At 42.3% G+C, this 8,975-nt stretch overlaps 1 pseudogene across 1 annotated transcript; it reads right to left on the bottom strand.

Annotated features, from left to right (window-relative positions):
* Positions 1–233: 233 nt before the first annotated feature.
* Positions 234–1,462, bottom strand: LOC101009178 (annotated as a pseudogene). The gene has a single exon (XR_004184316.1). The product of XR_004184316.1 is annotated as a keratin, type I cytoskeletal 19 pseudogene (transcript).
* Positions 1,463–8,975: the final 7,513 nt, after the last annotated feature.

The following is an 8,975-nucleotide window of genomic DNA, read 5'->3' as shown; positions in this document are numbered from 1 at the left end:
TTCCCTGCTTTCACCTTTCTTAGCCTGCAGAAATGGAGAAACAGAAGTACAAATGGGAAGCAGATTCAACAAAGTGCAAGCAACGTGGATCTCACTGGGTGGCAAAGTCACGGGAGATATTTATGGATTTCTGATTAGTTCACCGTGTTTTCTACATTTTTACAACAAGCATGTATTGTTTTTATTTTATACACACACACACACACAACCACACACATGCACATATACATATATATATTTCCCTTGGACCATAAAATTTTATTAGCAGATCAGGGGAAGAGCAGGGGATAAGGGTACCTTCGTTCCCATCCTCCCACCCAGGAGGCACCCTCCGAAGGACAGCAGAAGCCCCTTAGCCTGCTGCCTCAGAGGACCTTGGAGGCAGAAAGATTATTGTAGTGATATTCCTGGCCCTCGAGCAGGCTGCGGTAGGTGGCGATCTCCTGCTGCAGCCGCGACTTGTTGTCCGTGAACTGCTGGTACTCCTGATTTTGCCGCTCACTATCAGCTCGCACATCGCCCAGCTGGGCTTCAATACCGTTGATCAGCGACTGGATCTGCGCCAGCTGGGCTCCAACGCGCGCCTCCGTTTCTGCCAGTGTGCCTTCCAAGGTGGCTTTCATGCTCAGCTGTGACTGCAGCTCAAGACCCTGGAGGGTGCGCCGCAGGTCAGTCACCTTGGACAGGCTCATCTGGAGCTGATCCGTGTGGCCAGCGACCTCTCGGTTCAATTCTTCAGTCCGGCTGGTGAACCAGGCTTCAGCATCCTTCCAGTTCTGCTCCGCCATGACCTTGTATTGGCTTCGCATGTCACTCAAGATCCTGGCGAGATCGGTGCCCCGAGCAGAATCCACCTCCACACTGACCTGGCCTCCCACTTGGCCCCTCAGCCCACTGATTTCCTCTTCATGGTTCTTCTTCAGGTAGGCCAGCTCTTCCTTCAGGCCTTCAATCTGCATCTCCAGGACGGTACTGGCCAGGGTCAGCTCGCCCAGCACCCTGCGCAGGCCGTTGATGTCGGCCTCCACGGTCATGCGCAGAGCCTGCTCCGTGTCAGTCTTAGTTCGGAAGTTATCTGCAGCCAGACGGGCGTTGTCGATCTCCAGGACAATCCTGGAGTTCTCAATGGTGGCACCAAGAAACTTGTCCTGCAGGTCCTGGATGGTCTTGTAGTAGTGGCTGTAGTCACGGGAGGGCCCGGGACCCTGCTTCTGGTACCAGTCGCGGATCTTCACCTCCAGCTCGCAGTTGGCAGCCTCCAGGGCGCACACCTTGTCCAGGTAGGAGGCCAGGCGGTCGTTGAGGTTCTGCATAGTGAGCTTCTCGTTGCCCTCCAGCAGCCGGTCGGACGCGGCCAGGACGCCGCTGTAGCCCCCCAAGGAGGACGAGGACAGACACGAAGCTGGCGGAGGACATGGACGCGCCGCGGCCGCCGGCCCCAGTGCATGCTGGGCGCGCAAAAGGCGACCCCTGGCCCCAAACTCACGGAGCCGCCGCCCAGGCCCCGGAAGGACGACTTTGCAGACGACTGGCTGTAGCAGTAGGAAGTCGTGGCGAGGCGGAGCACGGACGGAGCGGCCCTGGTGCCAGAGGCTGAGATTCGCGGGAGGAGCCATAAAAATTTTTTTAAAAATAGCTACTTTACATAAATATCAGATTATATGTTTGTCAATGTCGTACAAGCACTTGATGAGGGAAATGACCGCTCAACAGATGACTATCTGAGGCTGAGGTTAAATGGCTTATTAAGATCACAGAACTGGACCGGCACGGTGGCTCACGCCTGTAATCCAAGCACTTTGGGAGGCCGAGGCGGGCGGATCACGAGGTCAAGAGATCCAGAGCATCCTGACCAACATGGTGAAACTCATCTACTAAAAATACAAAAATTAGCTAGGAGTGGTGGCGCGCGCCTGTAGTCCCAGCTATCCCAGCTAATCGGGAGGCTGAGGCAGGAGAAGGGCTTGAACCCAGGAGGCAGAGGTTGCAGTGAGCCGACATCACTTGCCACTGCACTCCAGCCTGGCGACAAAGCGAGACTCTGTTTTTTGGGTTTTTTTTTTTAAAGAAAGAAAGAAAAAAAAAAGCACAGACCTATAGTGAAGAAGAAAGATGGTGGCACGCACATAACTGCATATTACCAAAAGATTTTTTTGTTTCTTTTCTTTTTCCTTTTTGCAAGACAGCCGGGATTAAAATCTAAGCTTTCTAAGTCTCCGGATCTGTGCCCTTTCCACCAGCTGACAGTGTCTGCTAATAACAATATGCACTCTCAAGGATCAAGATAAGCACTGCAATATATTCAGTCACAAAAAAATGAAACGTAAGAAACCTATATATGAAAAACATTTTCATGTCTCACTCTCCCTTTTACTCTGTCACTATGCCTTTTTAATTTTTAATTTCTTTTTATTTATTTTCTGTCTCTATTAAAGGCATACCCTTAAATCGTATTTGGAAAATAAATAAAAGGAAAAATCACATATTCTCATTATACTAAAATGACTACTGTTGATAAGCATGTTAGGTATAGTCAGACTTAAAATATATGTTGAAGCATGCATAAAATTCCCTTTATGTGCCTACAAGTCAAAAGTCATCGGACACACTCTCCAATTATAAGAAGTGCTCTAAATCTAGACGCTTCTCACACAGGCAACTCTGTGGTTTTCTCTGGGGTGAATAGCAGCATCAACCCCTTCTATCTGTATCCATAAGACAACAAATTTCCTACATTTTCCAATTTTTTCTTCATCTTCTACATCCTCATTTGGGTTATTGTAAAAATTAAAAGAAATTAAATAGGTAAAGTAACCAGTTATGTTTGCTATTAGCAACAGCCTTGACACATTCTCACTTTTTTCAAGAAACCTTCATTTGCAACCCTATGGGGAGTAACCTCTCCCTCTGCTGTTCTGCTGGTATTTTCTTTGTACCTCTAATAAAGCAGAAATGGGGTCTGTCTTGAGTTAGAATTATTTATGCACGTGTCTATTTTCTACCCTGGATTATAGGCCCCTTCTGAGCGGGGATCATATTTTATTCATTGTGTTTTGCCCACATTGGGCAGGGGGCCTTGTACTGTGAGAGCACTTTGCCAAGTGTAAAGCACTATCAACTTGATGATGATTTGTGTCAAGCATATTCTGAATTGTATTGCATTCTTTGTCAGTGAGGGTCATTACTACTCCTCTCCTAGAGCAATGTTTATGAAGTTAGAAGTTAGGAAATTCTCCTTTCAATGAGAGAGCAATCCCAGATGTTAGAAATGTGGAGTCCAGATACATCCTCTCATTGTTCTCCCTGGAACAAATCCACTTTCCTGAAGATGGAATTGTCTTTTTGCCTTGGTCGCAATGTAAGTAAATAGAAGTCACCTTTTCTAATGAGACACTTCCTCTTTCATGACTTCTTAGACAAAGGCACGAACACACAAAACGTCCCATTATCTAAGTAACTGAGGCAGTGAAGAGAAAGGAAGTATTGAAGAAAATGCATAGTTTATGACTTCTTTTTCAGTGGTTTGGAAACACTAAGCTATGGAGAAGGGCAAACCATGGAAGGCTATTCCTGTAAATGCCCTCAGCATTCACTTAGTTCAAGTGTTTTGTTCACACCTAAGGAAAATGAAATAGAGAAAAGTGAAGAAACATGCTCAGAACTTATGTGGTGAGAGGAAGAATCTCTGTTCTGAAATGAAATTTAGGTCAACCTATATGAAAAGTGAGGGGTCAATTTGAAATGATTTCAGAGTCTTCTAATTTTAGGCATCATACCTTTCTAATACCAAGGGTTATCTTGCCTTTGCTGCCACAAATCTGACAGAAGGAGAAGCCAGGACAGACAGGGAAACGAAACAGTATCTTTAAATGAAGCTTCAGGAAGTGCTGCTCTGAGGCCTCCCCAGAAGACCTAAAGCTGAAAAGATTCCTGTGGAGAAGGTCACACTGAAACTCAGGTTTCGAGAACATTATGTGTTCCTTTAGGCTGCAGGATCATTGTTGTCCCAGGGTACCCACAGCTAGTAGGACCAACTGCAAGATGCAAGCAACCTTGATTGCACCTGACATGGGACCAGATCTGTCAGTGATATGAAAATACTGACTTTATCTCCTTCCTCTTTCCACACACTTGTTATTTGCTTTCCATATCAGCTGTGCAGAAAATGGCTCTCTTTAATCACATTCCCATCTCCATTTCATTACCTCCCCATCCCTATCTTCTGCACATCATCACTTGTGCCTCCCTGTTTCTGGTTCCATTGTCGGCCTCACCATCCTTCCCTACATGAATCTAGACACATCCAGATTGATTTCAACATGACCTCTTCATGATACAAAAGGCACAAAGGCAAAAAAAAAACCAAAAAAAAAAACCAAAAAAAACTTCTGATCCTCCCATCCCTAAGTCACAAATGGCAGAGAATCACATGTTAAAATTAATAAAACACAAATATGCATGGTATCTTATCAGAAAAAGTAAAAAAGTAGAGGGCTGTGGTTAAGAGGGAAGACTCTGAAGCTAGATTCTCTGGTTCAAACCTTGGCTCTGCCACTCTATCACTTAAGTTCTGTGTGTCTCACTTTATCCATCTTTAAAATGAGAATGATGATGGTATCGACTTCAGTAGTTACGGTAGTGGTTTGACTATATAATAATAAGAACAAAGATAATAGCCACTTAAATGAAATAGAAGTTTGCTTCTCTTCAGTATAGGAGTCCAGAGCTGCTAAGGTGGCACCATGATTCTGTGGAGCTTGACTCCTTGTGTCTTTTTATTCTGCCCTCTCAAAAGGTGGCTTCTGTCTCATGGACCATGATGGCTACTCCAGCTGCCACCAGGATATCTGCATTCTAGCTAGCAGAAGAGGATAAGAAAAAAGGGAACATATCCTCATCTCCTTTAGGAGTATGATCCAGAAGTTCCCACATCACTCCTACTCACAGTCCCATTGACCAGAACCTAGTCAATGGCCACATCTAATTTCAAGGGATGCCACATGCCTTGATAAAACTTTATCACTATAGCAAGAGGGGAGAACAGAAATTGGGGGGAAAACTAGTAATCTCTGTCACCCCAATGATTTAAAGCTGTGTGGATTAAAATAATTACATACAAAAACATTTAAAACAGTGCCTAAAACATAGTAAACCTGTGATGATTGTTAGCTATTAAAACAATAACAATACTAGTGAATTACTATTCACTAGTGTTTTCTTACTACTTTTGTACTGTATGTTCATGGACAGTGAGGATCATGCAAAGTATTTAGACCCCTTAACTTAAAAATAACTATGCATTAATATGAAATGTATGTTAATTTTTTAAAACAAAAATAAGTGAAAATAAAAAGAAAAAATAACTGTTCATCTAACCTTTCAATTATAAAATTTTGCATAATTATTATGGAACCAGTTTTGAGCAGTAGAATTTTTCTGTGTTATTTTCAGAAAATCTATATGTATACATCAAGACATTAACTAGGGAAATTAGAAACTGTGGAATTCAAAAAAATCAATGTTTGTACAGGCCTATGATCACTTATGGTTCAAGGCAACTGAGTTTCTTAACAGAAAGAGTTGACAATTACAGAGCTATTTCTTTACAAAAGATCAAAAGATTTAATTTGTTGGCCTAGCACTTCTTTAATCCAGAAACACACCCAACAGGGTTCACTAACGCCTATGAGTATTTCTGACAGAATAAGGAAAGCCTCCCAATCTAAATGGAAAACAAAACTAAAAAAAAAAATAAAAGTAATCTTTTTAAACCAGCAAGTGGCACAACTTTGGCCTGATTCATTGTGTATAAATTAGACTCCCTTCTCATACAAGAATCTTAGTTTCTTAACGTTATCTCTAGCTCCTTAGGACAGTACAGAAGTTGATTTTCCTACCTTATGGATTAATTTATATTTTTATACTGTTTGTTACCATGAAACTTCATTAAAGTCTTAGAGACCTAGGTAGAACAGAGTACTGGTTTTGGAGCCAGACTATCTGGTTGAAATCCTAACTTTACTTACTGGCCGTGTGACCTTAGGCAAGTTACTTAACCTCTGTGTACATTAGATTTGTCATCTGAAAATAGAAACAATAATAGTATGTACCCCATAGAGTAATTATGATGACTAATTAAAATAATATGCACAAAGTTTTTGGAGCAGACGCATTCAGGAAGTGTTGGCTATTTAATTATTAATATTAGCCAAGTCTTCTGAAAGTTTTACAGCATTGCAAATGTTAACCGTTTACTTTCAAAAGGCTTTACCAACCACACAATTCTTTTATATCCACTGTCTCATTTCGTCTTCGCTACTTTTCTCAATTGGGGTCAGTATCTCCATCTCAAACACAAGAAAACGGAGCCTCATAGACAGGAAATAACTTGTCTAAAGTCACCAGCCCTTCAAACCACAGAGCTGGGGTTCAAGTCTATGATTGGGTGCTCTTACAAATAAGCTTCCCTCTGCTTTAATCAAAGGAACACCAGTGGCGATGATACGGGAACCTTGGGTAATACGGTCCAGGCAGCTCCTTCTGTGGAAATAATCCTGAGCTACGCCATGTGACCATGCCTGTCTGGACACTCCTGATTAGGTCAGGGAGAGATCACAAGACTTGAAGGCAGTGCAAAAGCTCTGCCCAAACAGAGATGACAGACACTTTCTATTCCAATCAGATTTTCTCTTTCAGAAATGTGTACATTTTTAGACCTGACATTGGCTTGAGAAAGAGACTCACTCCTGCTCCATAATCTTTATCACTCCCTACCTCGGTTCCTTAAAGTAGGCAATTTTATTAATAATGAAAACATAATTTTAATGCCCTTTTCAAACCTCATGCCTGCCTTGAGCCTCAGCCATACAGAAATCCTAAAGATGCCACTAAAAGGAGACTTGAGTAGTTCTTCCCAGAAACTGGAAACATACAAAGGGAGGCCAGGGTGCTCGGGTGGGAATGGTCAGAAAGACGGTCTCGTGGTAATGTGGCTATTGTTGGGCAGCACCAAAGTACAGAGTGTGTTTCTGAGTTATGTTAAACACAAAAGATGAACAAAATCTAACTTCCTAGGTGCTAAAAGTTAACCCAGTCCAGTTTCTGACTCAGTGTCAGATTCTGCCTATCTGGAAACCTATGAATCTTGCTATTTTAAGCTCCACAGGGTCTCCCTTGTTATCGCACAAATAGCCCAAAGTAATTTGATTGAATCTTTGTTTCTTGCCACAAAGCCTAAGACAGAGAGATATGTAAAATATGCATTAAAAGCTATGCTATGACTTTTTGAAACAAAAGTGTTCTTTATTTTTCATATTAAGCCGTATAGACAGAGACACAAAGGGAGCTGATCTGCAATGAGACAGAAGAATGAGGAAGAAACACAGGAAAAAGATGCAGGGAAGCAGAACCCTTCCTTTCAGCTCGTCTTTCGCTTAGGTTTTCTGACACCCAATGGCCTTACAACAAATTCTATTTTGGGGGCATAAGCTAGCTCAAATCAGATTTCTATAGTTTACTACCAAAAATGACCTAATGCCTATGTTTCTCATCCCAGAAATCTGTGGGGAATTCAACTGGATTCACTCTGGATATGCAATTCAGATATAAATACATAAATTAGCCCCAAACAGGCTATCTGAGAAACCTAGGGAAGTATTAGGTTTCACTGAAAATTCTGAAATTAACTGTAATTGTCTTTGGTTTTGAAAAGATAATCATGCACCCAGTGATATTCAACTAGGGTGACAGACTAGTTGGCAGGCAATGTTTTATAAACACTATAATGTTTCTGAGCAAAGAGCACAGTCACCTGGGTTAACAGATAATTGAGACTGGGCACGGTGGCTCACGCCTGTAATCCCAGCACTTTTGGAGGCCAAGGCGGCCCGATTTCTTGAGGTCAGGAGTTCGAGACCAGCCTGGCCAACATGGCAAAACTCCATCTCCACCAAAAGTACAAAAATTAGCCAGGCGTGGTGGCACATGCCTGTAACCCCAGATACCCAGGAGGCTGAGGCAGGAGAATTGCTGGAACCCGGGAGATGGAGGCTGCAGTGAGCCAAGATTGCACTATTGCACTCCAGCCTGGGCAACAAGCAAAACAAAAAAGCAAAACAAACAAACAAACAAACAAAAACAGATAACTGAATAGCAGTCTTAAAGATAGATACCTCCAGAGACCCATAGAAATTTAGCTCCTGGGAGTCACTCATTTACATTCCAGAGTGGTGAAGGTGATGAAGTAGACACCTTCCCCTTCTGTCCCCAGAGAGGATTGGTTCACATTCCAGAGAAAAGGAATCTCTATCTATCTCTCTAACTCTTTCTTTCTCTCCCCAGCAAAGAGGATGTGCAGGCATGCCAGCTGCCCTATGTAAGTTCTGAGTTTCACAGTGTGGTGTTCTCTCTTGTGCCACCTGTGCAGGTATATCTGGCTCTCGCAAAATTGCCACATGGGGAATTGGGGTGTGGAAACTGACAAAAGATGCTCTATTAAGAGAGATAAGAGATCTATTTTCTGATCCAACTAGAGGTCTCATATTTCTGTTAGAGTGTAAATGCATGCACACACACATAAATATGTATATATACACATACATTATGCACATATACAGACATACAGTGGCAGGCTAATTTGTTAGCTTACAAGTATATTAATGTCTCTAACTCTGTTGAGTTTCAAAGTTAACACTACATTCTAGATAGCCCAAGATAGTCCTAGTTTATACCTGTTATCCAGAGTAATTAGTATATCTTCTTTCACTCTCAAAACTGTCCCTGTTTTGAAAGATAAAGTACATAGCCATTCAACATGTAACCCATATAATCTCAAGAAGGATCTTTAGGAAAGTACAATATCACCTAATTTTTTGCAGTATTTGATATTTGGTAATTTACCCCTTTAATTTGCCAATTCAGGTTATTCTGATTACATTGCTAGCGAAACAGTAAAATTGTCCCTTGAGCCTTCTACC

The sequence above is a fragment of the Papio anubis genome, chromosome 6 (assembly GCF_008728515.1).
Source record: "Papio anubis isolate 15944 chromosome 6, Panubis1.0, whole genome shotgun sequence".
In the NCBI taxonomy this organism is placed as follows: Eukaryota; Metazoa; Chordata; class Mammalia; order Primates; family Cercopithecidae; genus Papio; species Papio anubis.
This window is presented reverse-complemented; position numbering and strand designations above follow the sequence as displayed.